At 46.0% G+C, this 16,797-nt stretch overlaps 1 protein-coding gene across 1 annotated transcript in view; it reads right to left on the bottom strand.

Annotated features, from left to right (window-relative positions):
* LOC132384712 (zinc finger protein GLI1-like) overlaps positions 1-16,797 on the bottom strand; it is a 219,245-nt gene that overhangs the window by 99,259 nt on the left and 103,189 nt on the right. The window contains exon 2 of the mRNA XM_059956100.1: positions 12,430-12,564. The gene's annotated coding sequence lies outside the window, so the exon portion shown is untranslated. The remainder of the gene's footprint in view (positions 1-12,429; positions 12,565-16,797) is intronic.

The following is a 16,797-nucleotide window of genomic DNA, read 5'->3' as shown; positions in this document are numbered from 1 at the left end:
ATTCCACAGATCCACCACTCTCTGGGTGAAAAAGATTTTCCGCATCTCTGTTCTAAATGGCCTACCCCTTATTCTTAAACTGTGGCCTCTAGTTCTGGACTCACCCATCAGCGGGAACATGCTTCCTGCCTCCAGTGTGTCCAATCCCTTAATAATCTTATATGTTTCAATCAGATCCGCTCTCATCCTTCTAAATTCCAGTGTATACAAGCCCAGTCGCTCCAATCTTTCAACATATGACAGTCCCGCCATTCCGGGAATTAACCTTGTGAACCTACGCTGCACTCCCTCAATAGCAAGAATGTCCTTCCTCAAATTTGGAGACCAAAACTGCACACAGTACTCCGGGTAGGGTCTCACCAGGGCCCTGTACAGCTGCAGAAGGACCTCTTTACTCCTATACTCAATTCCTCTTGTTATAAAGGCCAGCATGCCATTAGCTTTCTTCACTGCCTGCTGTACCTGCATGCTTGCTTTCATTGACTGATGTACAAGAACACCTAGATCACGTTGTACTTCCCCTTTTCCTAACCTGACTCCATTTCGATAGTAATCTGCCTTCCTGTTCTTGCCACCAAAGTGGATAACCTCACATTTATCCACATTAAACTGCATCTGCCAAACATTTGCCCACTCACCCAACCTGTCCAAGTCACCCTGCATTCTCATAACATCCTCCTGACATTTCACACTTGCACCCAGCTTTGTGTCATCAGCAAATTTGCTAATGTTACTTTTAATCCTTTCATCTAAATCATTAATGTATATTGTAAACAGCTGCAGTCCCAGCACCGAGCCTTGCGGTACCCCACTGGTCACAGCGTGCATTTCCAAAAGGAACCTGTTAATTGCTACTCTTTGTTTCCTGTCAGCCAGCCAATTTTCAATCCATGTCAGTACTCTGCCCCCAATACCATGTGCCCTAATTTTGCCCACTAATCTCCTATGTGGGACTTTATCAAAAGCTTTCTGGAAGTCCAGGTACACTACATCCACTGGCTCTCCAGTGTCCATTTTCATAGTTACATCCTCAAAAAACTCCAGAAGATTAGTCAAGCATGATTTTCCCTTCATAAATCCATGCTTACTCGGACTGATCCTTCCACTGCTATCCAAATGTGTCGTAATTTCCTCTTTTATAATTAACTCCAGCATCTTTCCCACCACTGATGTCAGGCTAACCGGTCTATAATTCCCTGTTTTCTCTCTCCCTCCTTTCTTGAAAAGTGGGACAACATTAGCCACCCTCCAATCAGCAGGAACTGTTCCTAAATCTATAGAACATTGGAAAATGATTACCAATGCGTCCACGATTTCTAGAGCCACCTCCTTAAGTACCCTGAGATATAGACCATCAGGTCCTGGGGACTTATCAGCCTTCAGACTCAACAGTCTATCCAACACCGTTTCTTGACTAATATAAATTTCCTTCAGTTCATCCTTTACCCTAGTTCCTTTGGCCACTATTACATCTGGGAGTTTGTTTGTGTCTTCACTAGTGAAGAAAGATCCAAAGTACCTGTTCAACTCGTCTGCCATTTCCTTGTTCCCCATAATAAATTCACCCGTTTCTGTCTTCAGTGGCCCAATTTTGGTCTTAACTATTTTTTTGCTATTCACATTCCTAAAGAAGCTTTTACTATCCTCCTTTATATTCTTGGCTAGTTTACCTTCGTATCTCATTTTTTCTTGGCGTATTGCCTTTTTTGTTATCTTCTGTTGCTCTTTAAAAGCTTCCCAGTCCTCCGGTTTCCTGCTCATCTTTGCTATGTTATACTTCTTCTCTTTTATTTTTATACTGCCCTTTACTTCCCTCGTCAGCCACAGCCACCCCTTATTCCCCTTAGGATCTTTCTTCCTCTTTGGAATGAACCGATCCCGCACCTTCTGCATTATTCCTAGAAATACCTGCCATTGTTGTTCCACTGCCTTCCCTGCTAGGGTATTGTTCCATTGAACTTTGGCCAGCTCCTCCCTCATAGCTCCATAGTTCTCTTTGTTCAACTGCAATACTGACACATCTGATTTTCCCTTCTCCTTCTCAAATTGTAGGTTAAAACATATCATATTATGGTCACTACCTCCTAATGGTTCCTTTACCTCGAGGTCCCTGATCAAATCTGGTTCATTGCACAACACTAAATCTAGAATTGCCTTCTCCCTGGTAGGCTCCAGTACCGCTGTTCTAAGAAGAAAGAAAAGGAGGGAGGAGCACCAGAAGGAGCTGTGGAAGTCAAATCTGGGAGGACATGTAGGGTCAATGGCAGGGACCTTAGGAGCATCAATGAACCCAAAGGTTGCTCTTGAGTAAATCCATATCTTCCTGAAGGTGGTGGCACATGTGGATAGGGGGAGTGAAAAGGGTATTTGGTATGCCTACACTCATAGGCAGAGGCTTTGAGCATAAGAGTTAGCACATCACATTGCAGCTGTAAACAACACAGCTCGCTTAGACCACATGTGGACTGTGGACTGTTCTTGTTGACTCACTATAGAAAAGATACGGTTGTGATAGAGAGAGTGCAGAAGAGATTCACCAGGAGGGTTGTATTTACAAGGAGATATTCTGTAGGCTAGGTTATTTGCACTAGAATGTAGGAGGCTGAGTGGTGACCTTTATAAAATCATGAGGGGCACAGATAGGGTGGAATAGTCAGGGGTCTTTTTTCCAGGGTTGGCAAAACAGTAACTAGAGGTTTAAGGTGAGAGGGCAGAGATTTAAAGGAGATCCAATGGGTAAGTTTTTCCACTAAGAGTGTATGGTTAACTGGAAAGAAATGCTGTAGGAGTAGCCTTGGGAATTCACTCCAGATCTTCACAACTCGGTTCCCAGTAACTGAAGAGCAGCAGCCTTGACCGAGCTTCCAAAGGGTCCCTCTTTCTTCCGAGTGTCCAAGCGTCTGTGAGAAGCGAGTGTTCCTGACCTTTGCTGTAGCCAGACATTGCAGTTGGTCAGAGGAGCAGGGATTTGCCAGACCATCTATTCCAGGAACAAACTCTTCCTGATGCTCCAGCATCTTGGGATACACTGTAATTCCATCCTCGACGTCAATGTTACACAGTCGATAGCAAACCTGTTCAATTTTTAACGCACCAACCAATTCCCAATCCCACCAAACGTCATTGAGGCTGGTGGAGTGGGAGGGGTGCGAGTTAACTTTGGCTGTTTGTTCCACCATCACCCACTCCCTCAGCATCCACCCTACCCCAGGCGTGGGCTCATGGTCTTACGAGGAATGTCAACAAACCCCAAAACCTAACGGTATTGCCATCCTGGCTCAGATCATCTAATGCAGCACAGAAGAAAGATGGAAAGCAGACCATTCCTGGGACTGGCCTGTTATCCACTGCATATATTCCAAGAGACATCATGAGCTAATAAGAGCCAGTTGGGAATTCGAATTGGAGATGGTGGGGGTGGGACAGATTGGGGAGGTGGGTGGTGCAACACTGTAGTAACTGACCTCACCCAGAACTAAACACTTGCCTTAAAGGTACTTTATATTATCCATTACATGGAGATCTCTCTATGGGTTAATTCCAAAGCCGTGCTGTGGAATGTGACTTCACGCTTGGCTCAGTGTGAGGATTGTACATCCACTGATGTATGTGCTGTGTGGTAAACCTGGCAACGATCCCCAGACCTACAGGGAACAGTTCAGCTGCCGCCAATGCTCCTGCAATGCGGTAGAGCTCGGCGCAGTTTTCTGATCGAGCAGAGGGAGAAATTCAGCAGCAGTACAGAGGGGAAGGCAGAAAGTGAGGAGAGAGGGGATGAGGCAGGGAGATCGTGAGGGGGGAGAGAGAGGGTGAAAAGACAGAGTGGGAAAAGTAAGGGATAGTGAAGGAAGTGGGAAAGACAGTAAGAAAAGTGAGAGTGAGGAAAGAGGGAAGGAGTGGGGGAAGGGAGAGAGTACAGAAAGAGAGAGAGAGAGAGAGTAAGTGAGGAAAAAGGAGTAAACGAAGAGAGGGCAAGGAAAAAGGGAGTGGGGGAGAGAAAATGGAAAGAGTGAGGTAAGCGAGGGACAGGGAAAGAGAGAAAATAGGGAGAGAGAGTGAGGGAAGACAAAGTGGTGTAGAGAGAGAGGTAAAAGAGAGACAGGCAGAGAGCGAATAGAGGGAGAAAGAGGTTGAGGGATGAGAGAGGGAAAAGAAAGAATGAGAAGAAAGACTGAGGAAAGACAAGGAGTGGGGGAAGGGAGAGAGTGAAGTGATGGAAAGAGAGAGCGAGAGAGAGATTGTGAGAAAGTGAAAAAAAGATAGAGGGAGGGAACAAATGACCAAATGAAGGAAAGGAAATGGTAGCATGTTGAACTTCTTACTAGAGCAGTAATGTGCAAGAGCATGAGAAAATAGGAACTAAAGTAGGCTATTCAGCCCCTTAAGCCTGCCCCACCATTCATTATGACCACTGCTGATCTGCCTTGGCCTCATCAATTCTTCTGTTAGGGGTATAACCCTATTCTTAATCCAGTTGCCCACAGCCTCATAGAGTCATAGAGTTATATAGAACAGAAAAAAGCCCTTCGGCCCAACTCATCTGTGCTGACCACGTAGCTCAACTGAACTAGTCCCATTTGCCTGCATTTGGCCTCTCAACCTTTTCTATCCATTTATCTGCCCAATGTCTTATTAATGTTGTAATTGTATTCAGCTCTACCTCAGATCCCTATTAAAAAAATTTCCATCCATTTTAAACCCATGTCATCTAGTTTTGGACTCCCTACCCTGAGGAAAGTTCTTGACCATTCACCTGATTTACACCTTTCTTAACTTTCTTAAACCTAGATAAAGCCTAGGTAAAATCAAGGTAGGTAAAATCTTTCCGTTTCAGATGGCATTATTGAGGGTGAGTGACAACTTACTGGTGGTTAACAAAACAAGAAATATAACTAATTCATTAGTAGCACTTTTACTGTGAAAAAAATATGGTAAACAATTGCCGCAAACAAGGAAGAGGCGAGCCTAAGTTGAGGGTCAAAGCGTGCGGGTTCATGGCAAATTCAGAGCAAAGTTGAGGCATTTTCGAGAAGTGGTCAGAGGGAAGTCGAAGCATGTTCAAGACAGAGTCTGGGTGAGCAGATTCGGGGCCCGTCCACTTAAACCGTGAGTCAAGTTTGATCAATCTAAGCACTGGACCAATTTGGAAAAGTTGGGTATGGGCCAAAACGTGGCAGCAAGGTCCAGGCCGAGAGTGTATTGATTTGACAGGGCCTGAGTCTTAGAGCGAGGAACGACCCAATGTCTGGACAATTTTAACGTGGGCTGATGGATTGAAAAGGCAAGAGGTGAGGTCAGGCTGGTTCTGCTCGCTGCTCCACAACGTCTACTCCACTCTTCACTGCACTGAGACTGAGGCTGTGGGCCTGCTCCAGGCTTTGTGTCTGCAGACTCACTGCCATTCTAAATGCTATTCACTTTACTTCAAGTTTGTATAATGTATGCATACTTTGATAATAGATGTACTTTGAACTTTAGAATCACCTCTCAATCTCCTGCTTTTCAGGACAAACAGTTCCAGCTGATGCAATCTCTGCCTATAACTCAAGCTCTCCAATTCTAAATCTCCGTAATCACAACCATCCTGACCAGAACCAGAATACAATGTTCCATGTGCAGTCTCACCAATCTCTGATACAGTTGTAATGTAGCATCCCAGCTCTTGAACTCAATGCCCTAATAAAGATAAGCATGCCAGATGGCTTCTCGACCACCCCGTCTACCTGCATCACCCTTTTCAGGGAACTATGTACTTCTACCCCTTGGTCTCTTTGCTCTACATTCCCTGTCATTCACTGTGTCAGTAAACCCTGATTTAACTTCCCAAAATGCATCACTTAGCACTTGACTGATTTAAATTCCCTCCACCGTTCCTGCTCCCACTTTCTCAGTTGACCTACATCCTTACCATCTTCAGTGTCAACTAAATCACCGATTGAGGTGTTATCCGCAAAACATACCAGTCATGCTACCTACATTCTCATCCAAATCATTAATATATATGGGAAATTATTATCAAACTCTGCAGCACACTACTGGTCCCAGGCCTCCAATCTGAGAAATTTCACACACTCTGGATCCCATGAGATCTAACCTTCCGGATTAGTGAACCACGTCGGACCTTGTGAAAGGTCTTGTGAAAGTCCATGTAGACAACATCTATCACCCTGCTTTTGTAAATCCTCTTTGTTACCTCTTCAAAAAAACATTTGAATTTGAGAGACAGACCTTGCCTCTCCGAATGCAAATTCCGTCTCTCAGAGTCCTCTCCAGTAGCTTTCCCACCATTGATGTTAGGCTCACTGGCCTATAGTTCTCTGGCTTGTCCTGGCAGCCCTTCTTAAATGTGTTTCAATAACATCATGCCTCATTCTTGTAGACTCCAAGGAATACAAATCCAATTTCATCAGCTGTTCATGATAGGATAACTCGTTCATTGCAGGATTTAGCCAAAAGAATCCCTTCTGGACTGCCTCCAGTGCTAGTATATCCTTTGGTAAATAAGGAGACCAAAACATACATGACAATGGTATAACTGCACAGAGTGATACAGAGAGCTGAAGGAGTAATTGACAAAGTTCAGGTTAAATCTCATCATGATATCCACCAGAGTTTGGAAGGGGACTCGATGGAAACGTATCAAGCCCTGAAGGATCTTGACAGGGTGGATACGGAGTGGGTGCTTCATCTTGTGGGAGGATCTAGAACTACAGGTCACTGCTGAAAAAACAAGGACTCACCTACTTAAACAAAGATGAAGTGAATATTTTTCTCTCACTGGGTCATGAGTTTAGAACTCTCTTCCTCAAAGGGTGGTAGGACCAAAGCCTTTGAATATTTTTCGACAGAGGCAGATGGATTCTTGATAAGAAAGAGATGATAGGTTACCATGAGTAGGCGGGAATGCAGAGGTGAATTAGGCTCGGTGGGGGGGGGGGGGTGGTCTGCTCCTCATTCTTATATTTGTATCTGTGGATTATAAATTCAGTTACCTAACTAATCGGGAATTTAAGAAGTTATATCAGAATGTCTTATTGTAAAGCCACTAAAAATAATTCGGTTTGTTTATGGAAAGAAATACCACAGCCTTTGCAAGTGCAAAAATACAAAGGCAACAGATTGCATTTCCACGTAGATGCTATGGGATCGGATGGGTTTTGTTGGAATCCTGGAAGTTTTTTTTAAACCATCCTCATCACTAGTGCCAGTGATGTTAATGTTCCAGATTTAGTTTCATTCATGTTATGAACAGTAAAAACTAAACTGGCAATGCAGAATATGGATAAACATGGGGAACATTTCCTCAATTATACCATTTATACTCATCATGTAACTCATTACACTACAATATTTTATCTATACTATCACTCTACTGTTAGATTTATGTATTATTTATTTTTCATTTGCATAATTTCCATTTACACGTTGTCAGTTATTGTCATGTATAGTTTTTCATAAATTCTATTCCATTTCTTTATTTTCCTGTAAAGACCTGCATGAAAATGAATCTCAAGGTAGTATATGGTGACACAAATTCAATAAATTTCCATTGAATACTTTGACTAGATATGTGTGTCATATACACTGGTCCACTATTTTAACCGTGAAGATTACTAGAAACACAGCTACACTTCTAAAGAATTTTTTTTAAAACACAGATGCTGGAAATCTGTAAAAGAAAACAGAAAATTCTGAGAACATTCAGTAGTTCAAGTAGCATCTGAGAGGATGTTTCAAGGGGAAGACTCTTTGTCAAAAGTGATGAAGGTCCCATCATGCATTCCTCTTCCAAGGCAGTCCCACAGGATTGGGGATGAGTTACTTCCACCCTAGTTCTGTGGATCCTGAAGTGCCTGACGGAGCAAGGGGTGTGCGACAGAGTGGGTGTGTAGTTTATAAGGTGGCGCACTTCTTTCACCACTTATACAGGGTCTCCGTGCACTCTCGATGCACTGACTCAAGCAAATGGCCCTTCTCCAGTTCAGAGCTATTATGGGCCTGAGATTCCCAGAAGTCAGTCCTTGGTAAAGCGAGAGGTGGTCTGTGTTGTTCTGTTGCTGAGGTAGGATTAGGGTTGTACAGGTCAGTTCAAGAACCTGATGGTTGTAGAAAAATAGCTGTTCCCGAATCTGGTGGTGTGAGACTTTAGGCTTCTGTACTTTCTGTCTGATGGAATCAGTGAGAAGATAACATGGATGGGATGTTGGGGATCCTTGATGATAGATTCCACCTTTCTGAAGGAGCGTTTCCTATAGGTCATGTCAATGCTGGAGAGGGATATGACAATGGTGGACTGGGCTGTCCACTACTCTCTACATCCTCTTGTGTTCCTGTGCATTGGAACTGCCATACAAGCCACATTACAACCAGTCATCCGTAGAAGTCTGTTGGAATACTTGGTGACATGCCAAATCCTCTTAAGCTTCTGAGAAAGTAGAGACACTGGTACACCTTCTTCATGATTGCATCTATGTGCTGAGCCCTAGACAGTTCCCCCAAGGTGCTAATGCCTAGGAATTTGAGGCTGCTGACTCTGTCAGGCAGTCTCCTGATTTCCCCATTCTGAAGTCAATAATTAGCTCCTTGGTTTTGTTAACATTGAACGAGAGCCAATATGCTCAATCTCACTTCTGTGCATCAACTCATCGCCACCTGTCATTTGGACAACAAATTCTCGGTGAATTTGAAGATGGCTTTGGAGCTATGTTTAACCATACACTCAAGGGTGTAAAGAGAGCAGAGTGGGGACTAAGCACGCAGCTTTGAGGTGCACCAGTGTTGATAGTTAGTGAGGAGGAAATTTTGTTACCAACCTTCAACTGCCAACGAGGAGGTCGAGGATCCAGTTCTGGGGGGGTGGGGGGATACAGAGGCCCAGGCTTTCAAGCTTGATGATAAGTTTGGATGGGATGATTGTGTTGAACACTGAGCTATGGTCAATGAACAGCAGCCTGATGCATGAGTTCCTGTTGCCCAGGTAGTCCAGAGCAGAGTGAAGAGCCAGAGAAATCGCACGTTGTGGCAGTCGGCAATTGAAGCAGAACCAGGAGATTTCTGAGGCTGATGTAGATTCCTGCCATAACCAACCTCTGCAAATACTTCATTACAATTGATGGATGTGCGGCCAGACGGTAGCCAATGAGGCAGGTCACCATGCTCCTCTTGGGCACCAATTCAATAGATGCCTTTTTAAAGCAGTTGGAAACCGCAGATTGCAGAAGTGAGAGGTTCAGTATGTCCATAAATGCTCCAGCCAGCTGTTCTGCACAGATCTTTAGTATTCGACCAGATACACCACCTTAACCAGACACCTCTTGTGGGTTCACCCCCTTTAAGGATGCCCGGATATTAGCCTCAGAGACTGAGCTTACAGGGTTGTCCAGATATGTGAGGGCTCCTGTGTCAGAGTTCTTCCTGTCAAAGACTTTGAGCTCATCCATGAGTAATGGGTTGTTTCCACTTGTGCTACTTGGTTTTGCCCTGTAGTAAGTGATAGCATGCAAGCCCAGCCACAGCTGTCGAGCGCCTGTCTATGACTCCACTTTTGTCCAGTATTGCCTCTTTGTGCTCACAACGTCCTTCTGGAGATCATACCTGGACTTCTGTGCCTCCAGGTCACCAGCCTTAAACACTACAGATTCCAAATCTCCTGGTTTGTCCAGAGCTTCTGGTTGGGGAAGACGCGGAATGTTTTGTGACGACGGTGACATATTCATTTAGGTCCTCTGACAAATCCATGTACACAGCCCAGTCAACTAATCCAAACCAGTTATTGTTGAATTTATTGTCAGATGCACAAGTACATGTCTACACAGGTACTATGAAAATCTTCCTCGCAGCAGCATCACAGGCATATAGCATCAGATAAGCAGCATTCACCAGCAAAACACCAGGTATACACAATAATTACACAATTCCAACAGGAAAAACAAAGTTCATTTTAGTGTAAATTGATCAAATTGTCATTGTGTTGCTAATCTGTCATAAACAGTTGTGCATTTTGGTTCAAGAACTGAACAGTTGAAGGGAAGTAGCTGTTCTTGAACCTGCGAATGACTGTGCCTCTTGCCCAGGCATGGGCAAACTACGGCCCGCGGGCCATATGCGGCCCATTAAGCTTTTTAATCCAGCCCGCAGAACTTGATGAAATTATATTAATAAACCTTGTTAACATTTTTTCCCCGCAATTCTGGCGTTTTCCCAATAGATGACGCACTCTATATACATTGACCTTTGTTGAGGTGCAGCGTATTACTCCACATTTGCGCTTTACTTTGTGACCTTGTGGCGACCCATTTCCTGGCACATCTGAACCGGCTCACAATTAGTCAGCGTTCTGGCTAAGGGAGATAGCCTGCGGGGATTTGTGAGCACAGAGCTCCGCATATTGGCGCGCTCTCACTGTTCTGTCATTGTGCGGGTCGTTGTTGAGTTTTGGCACAGGGGACAATTGAATAAGAAGGAGCAGGACAACTAGACCTGCATCTCCTACCGTTTTTGAAATAAAGACAGTCAGGAGGAGAGTGATGATGATAATATCTTGAAGGATAACAGAATTTTCAGTGCTTTAAAATAATAACTGTTACTATTAAAAAAAGCTGTATTTTATTCATTTAATTTTCAGTGTTTTAAAAGTCATTTCAATAAATAGCTAAATACCATGGGACTTCAAAGACAGATATTTTGTTGTAATGCATTTGTTCATTTTCAATTGAAATTAAAGCACATGTTTTCTACATATCCCATGATATTTTATTTTCTCTTATGAGGTGTATTACCAAAACACTCCATCCATCTGCTCCTGGTCTGGCCCCCCTGTCAAATTTTAGAACCCTTTGTGGCCCTCAAGTCAAAAAGTTTGCCCACCCCTGGTCTTGCCCGATGGTAGCCGGGAAAAGACAGGACGACCTGGATGGTGAGGATCTTTGATGATGGCTGCTGCCTTCATGAGGCAGTGCCTCCTACAGACACTGCCAAAGGTAATGAGGGATGTATTGGGAACAGCCCTTCGTGGTCCCCTCCACTGGCACCACACACTCTGCCTGCACACAGGCAGAAGAAGCACAGCCAGATGGTCAGATTTACTAAAATGGGGTTGAGAATGGAGTGGGTATAGCAGTGATCGAGTTTGTTGTGTCCTCTGGTATTGAAGAAAATGTGTTGGTGATAGTTAGGCAGGGATTTTGTGACGGCAGCCAGCTCCCACAGTAGGTAGAACAGTCAGCACTTCACTACCAGGTACTCCAGGATGGGGGAGGCAGGAATGGGACAAGACCGCCATGTCCGTCTGTGCACGACAAGATTACTATAAAACAGATGCCGCCACCTCTTCCTTTCCCTGACGCTGCCATCTGGTCCATGCAGTCAATGGAGAAATGCTTGGGATGGCGCGCTGGGTCTAGAAAATTGGGCAGTGAGCTATGTTTGTGTCAAACAGTACACAGTGGTCCCTCATGTCCCTCTGACACAGCAGCCTTGCTCACAGGCCTTCTATCTTTTCTCCAGAAATTGTACATTCAAAATTGTAAGTTCAAAATTGAAAGGAAATTTAACATCAAAATATGTAAACAATATGTCATCAAATACTACTATGAGATTCACTTTCTTGCAAGCATTCACAGAACAAGGAAATGCAATAGAATGAACCAAAAACTAAGCACAAAGACTGACTGACAAACAACCAAATTACAAAAGAAAACAAACTAAGCAAATATAAATGATAATAATAAATAAGTAAATAAATAGTTAGAATATGAGTTGGAGAATCCTTGAAAGTGGGACCATGGGTTGTGGAATCAGTTCAGTGTTGAGGTGAGTGAAGTTATCCACACTGGTTCGGGAGCTTGAAGGCTGAGGGGTAATAATTGTTCCAGAACCTGGTGGTGTGGGACCTGAGGCTCCGGTACCTCCCTACTGATGGCATCAGTAAGAAGAGAGCATGACCTGAGTGGTGAGGGTCCATGATGATGGAAGCTGATTTACAGGGCAGTGCTCCTTGTAAACGTGTTCAGTGGTGGGTGGGAAGGAGGCTTTTCCTGCGATCGACTGGGCTGTTTCCACCACTTTCTGCAGACTTACCACTTTTGGGCATTGATGTTGGCATAAATAGGGCATTTGCACATCCTGACATTTCAGTCATACATGAAAACCTCCCCTTCAGCTTCAGGGTGGGGGGGTCGGGTCTGCCATGCCTGTTTGGTGATCATAAGATCACGAGTGATATTAAACAGCATCAACATCCAGTTGTTACTGCTGAAATTCTGGCTGCAGATTTGAGCTTGAAAAGATAAATAGTTGAGCGTACAACTGTTCTCCTGCCTGCAAAGCACCGTTTCCCTCTGACGCCATCATCAATGCCCATCTTTGCCAACAGGGGGCTCCTGAGATAATAACAGGTGGGACAATGTTTCCCAAGGTCACGCCACAAACCTTTCAGCCCAGAGCTTGATACCAGAGTGGATTCCAACACGGCTCGTCACTGCCATACTCCAATTCAGCCACAAAAGATTGGGGATCTTGGTTCCAGGCAAGATTTGCCATGAGTTGAATAGTGTCGCTTCATTCCTGCAAGAAGATTGCTTGAGGTAATGGCAAGCATTGCACCATGGGCAAAAACCATTCCCTTGTTACTCAGTGGGAATAGGAATGTCACTGGGAAAAACCACCCGGCCCCCTGTATACAGTGTCAACATATTATACTCTTCAAAGTCAACTTCCACAGTGCTTCACCCCAATGGAAAATGGATGGGGGGGGGGGGGCTTCAAATCTATAAAGTGCTACATTGCAACACTACAATATATTCTATTTTGAGACATCAGGGAAGAGGCTATACAGCATCCACACCAGTACCAGACTCAAAAGCGGATGCTTACCCAAAGCTATCAAGCTGATGAACACATCCACATTATCCCACCAAACCTGACCCGCCACCACCACATCAGCACTTCTCTCAACAGTCCCTCAGAACCCATCACCCCTCATACACTGTCACTTCACACTGACACTCCACTCCTCACACCTACACTCACACACTCCTCTCTACAGTCCCTCAGAACCTTTCACACCTCATACACTGTCACTTCACACTGACACTCCACTCCTCACACCTACACTCACACACTCCTCTCGACAGTCCCTCAGAACCCTTCACCCCCTCATAAACTGTCACTTCACACTGACAGCCCACACCTCACACCTACACTAACACACTCCTCTCCACAGTCCCTCAGAACCATTCACCCTCTCATACACTGTCACTTCAGACTGACACTCCACACCTCACACCTACACTAACACACTCCTCTCCACAGTCCCTCAGAACCGTTCACCCCCATACACTGTCACTTCACACTGCCACTCCACACCTCACACCTACGCTCACATACTCCTCTCCACAGTCCCTCAGAACACTTCACCCCCCATACACTGTCATTTCACACTGACACTCCACACCTCACACCTACACTCACACACTCCTCTCCACAGTCCCTCAGAACCCATCACCGCTCATACACTGTCACTTCACACTGACACTCCACTCCTCACACCTACACTCACACACTCCTCTCTACAGACCCTCAGAACCCTTCACCCCCATACACTGTCACTTCACTCTGACACTCCACTCCTCACACCTACACTCACACACTCCTCTCCACAGTCCCTCAGAACCCATCACCGCTCATACACTGTCACTTCACACTGACACTCCACTCCTCACACCTACACACACCCTCCTCTACACAGTCCCTCAGAACCATTCACCCCCTCATACACTGTCACTTCAGACTGACACTCCACACCTCACACCTACACTCACACACTCCTCTCCACAGTCCCTCAGAACCCTTCACCCTCCATACACTGTCACTTCACACTGACACTCCACACCTCACACCTACACTCACACACTCCTCTCCACAGTCCCTCAGAAACCTTCACCTCCTTACACTGTCACTTCACACTGACACTCCACACTTCACACCAACACTCACAGACTCCTCTCCACAGTCCCTCAGAACCCTTCACCCTCCATACACTGTCACTTCACACTGACACTCCACATTTCACACCTACACTCACACACTCCTCTCCACAGTCCCTCAGAACCCTTCACCCCCATACACTGTCACTTCACACAGATACTCCACATCTCACAACTACACTCACACACTCCTCTCCACAGTCCCTCAGAACCATTCACCCTCTCATACACTATCACTTCACACTGACAATCCACACCTCACACCTACACTCACACACTCCTCTCCACAGTCCCTCAGAACACTTCACCCCCCATACACTGTCACTTCACACTGACAATCCACACCTCACACCTACACTCACACACTCCTCTCCACAGTCCCCCAGAACCCTTCACCCCCATACACTGTCACTTCACACTGACACTCCACACCTCACACTTACACTGACACACTCCTCTCCACAGTCCCTCAGAAACATTCACCTCCTCATACACTGTGACTTCACACTGACACTCCACATTTCACATGTACACTCACACACTCCTCTCCACAGTCCCTCAGAAACATTCACCTCCTCATACACTGTGACTTCACACTGACACTCCACATTTCACATGTACACTCACAGACTCCACTACACAGTCCCGCAGAAACCTTCACCCCCAAAAGACGGTGACTTCACACTGACACACCACGCCTCACACATACACTGACACACTCCTCTCCACAGCCCCTCAGAACCCTTCACCCCAAATACACTGTCACTTCACACTGACAGCCCACACCTCACACCTACACTAACACACTCCTCTCTACAGTCCCTCAGAACCCTTCACCCATCATGCACTGTCACTTCACACTGACACTCCACACCACACACTTACACTGACACACTCCTCTCCACAGTCCCTCAGAACCCTTCACCCCACATACACAGTCACTTTACACTGACAGCCCACACCTCACACCTACACTCACACACTCCTCTCCACAGTCCCTCAGAACCCTTCACCCCAAATACACTGTCACTTCACACTGACACTCCACCTCACACCTACACTCACAGACTCCTCTCCACAGTCCCTCAGAACACTTCACCCCCATACACTGTCACTTCACACTGACACTCCACACCTCACACTTACACTAACACACTCCTCTCCACATTCCCTCAGAACCATTCACCCCCCCATACACTGTCACTTCACACTGACACTCCACACCTCACACTTACACTGAAACACTCCTCTCCACAGTCCCTCAGAACCCTTCACCGCCTCATACACTGTCACTTCACACTGACAGCCCACACCTCACACCTACACTCACACACAACGCAACACAGTCCCTCAAAACCATTCACCCCCCATACACTGTGACTTCATACTGACACTCCACACCTCACACCTACACTGACACACTCCTCTCCACAGTCCCTCACAACCCTTCACCCCCTTGTACACTGTCACTTCACAGTTACACTCCACACCTCACACCTACACTGACACACTCCACTCCACAGTTCCTCAGAAGCCGTCACCCCTCATACACTGTCTCCTCACACAGACACCCCACACCTTACACCTACACTGACACACTCATCTCCACAGTCCCACAAAACCCTTCACCGCTCATACACTGTCACTTGACTGTGACACTCCACACCTCACACCTACACTGGCACACTCCTCTCCACAGTCCCTCAGAACCATTCACACCCTCATACACTGTCACTTCACACTGACACTCCACACCTCACACTTACACTGACACACTCCTCTCCACAGTCCCTCAGAACCCTTCACCCCCTCATACACTGTCACTTTACACTGACAGCCCACACCTCACACCTACACTCACACACTCCTCTCCACAGTCCCTCAGAACCATTCACCCCCTCATACACTGTCACTTCACACTGTCACTCCACACCTCACACTTACACTGACACACTCCGCTCCACAGTCCCTCAGAACCCTTCACCGCCTCATACACTGTCACTTCACACTGACAGCCCACACCTCACACCTACACTCACACACTCCTCTCCAGTTATCAGAACCATTCACCCCTCATACACTGTCACTTCACACTGACACTCCACACCTCACACCTACACTAACACACTCCTCTCCACAGTCGCTCAGAACACTTCACCCCAATACACTGTCACTTCACACTGATATTCCACACCTCACACCTACACTGACACACTCCACTCCACAGTCCCTGAGAAGCCGTCACCCCTCATACACTGTGATGACAAACTGACACTCCACACCTCACACCTACACTGACACACTCCTCTCCACAGTCCCTCAGAACCATTCACCCCCTCATACACTGTCACTTCACACTGACACTCCACACGTCACACCTACACTCACACACTCCCCTCCATAGTCCCTCAGAACCCTTCACCCGCTCATACACTGTCACTTTACAGTTACACTCCACACCTCACACCAACACTGACACACTCCACTCCACAGTCCCTGAGAAGCCATCACCCCTCATACACTGTGATGTCAAACTGACACTCCACACCTCACACCTACACTGGCACACTCCTCTACACAGTCCCTCAGAACCCATCACACCCTCATACACTGTAACTTCACACTGAGACTCCACACCTCACACCTACACTCACACACTCCTCTCCACAGTCCCTCAGAACCATTCACCCCCTCATACACTGTCACTTCACACTGATACTCCACACCTCACACTTACACTGACACACTCCTCACCACAGTCCCTCAGAACCCTTCAGCCCCTCATACACTGTCACTTTACACTGACACTCCA

The sequence above is a fragment of the Hypanus sabinus genome, chromosome X1 (genome assembly GCF_030144855.1).
Source record: "Hypanus sabinus isolate sHypSab1 chromosome X1, sHypSab1.hap1, whole genome shotgun sequence".
NCBI lineage: Eukaryota > Metazoa > Chordata > Chondrichthyes > Myliobatiformes > Dasyatidae > Hypanus > Hypanus sabinus.
This window is presented reverse-complemented; position numbering and strand designations above follow the sequence as displayed.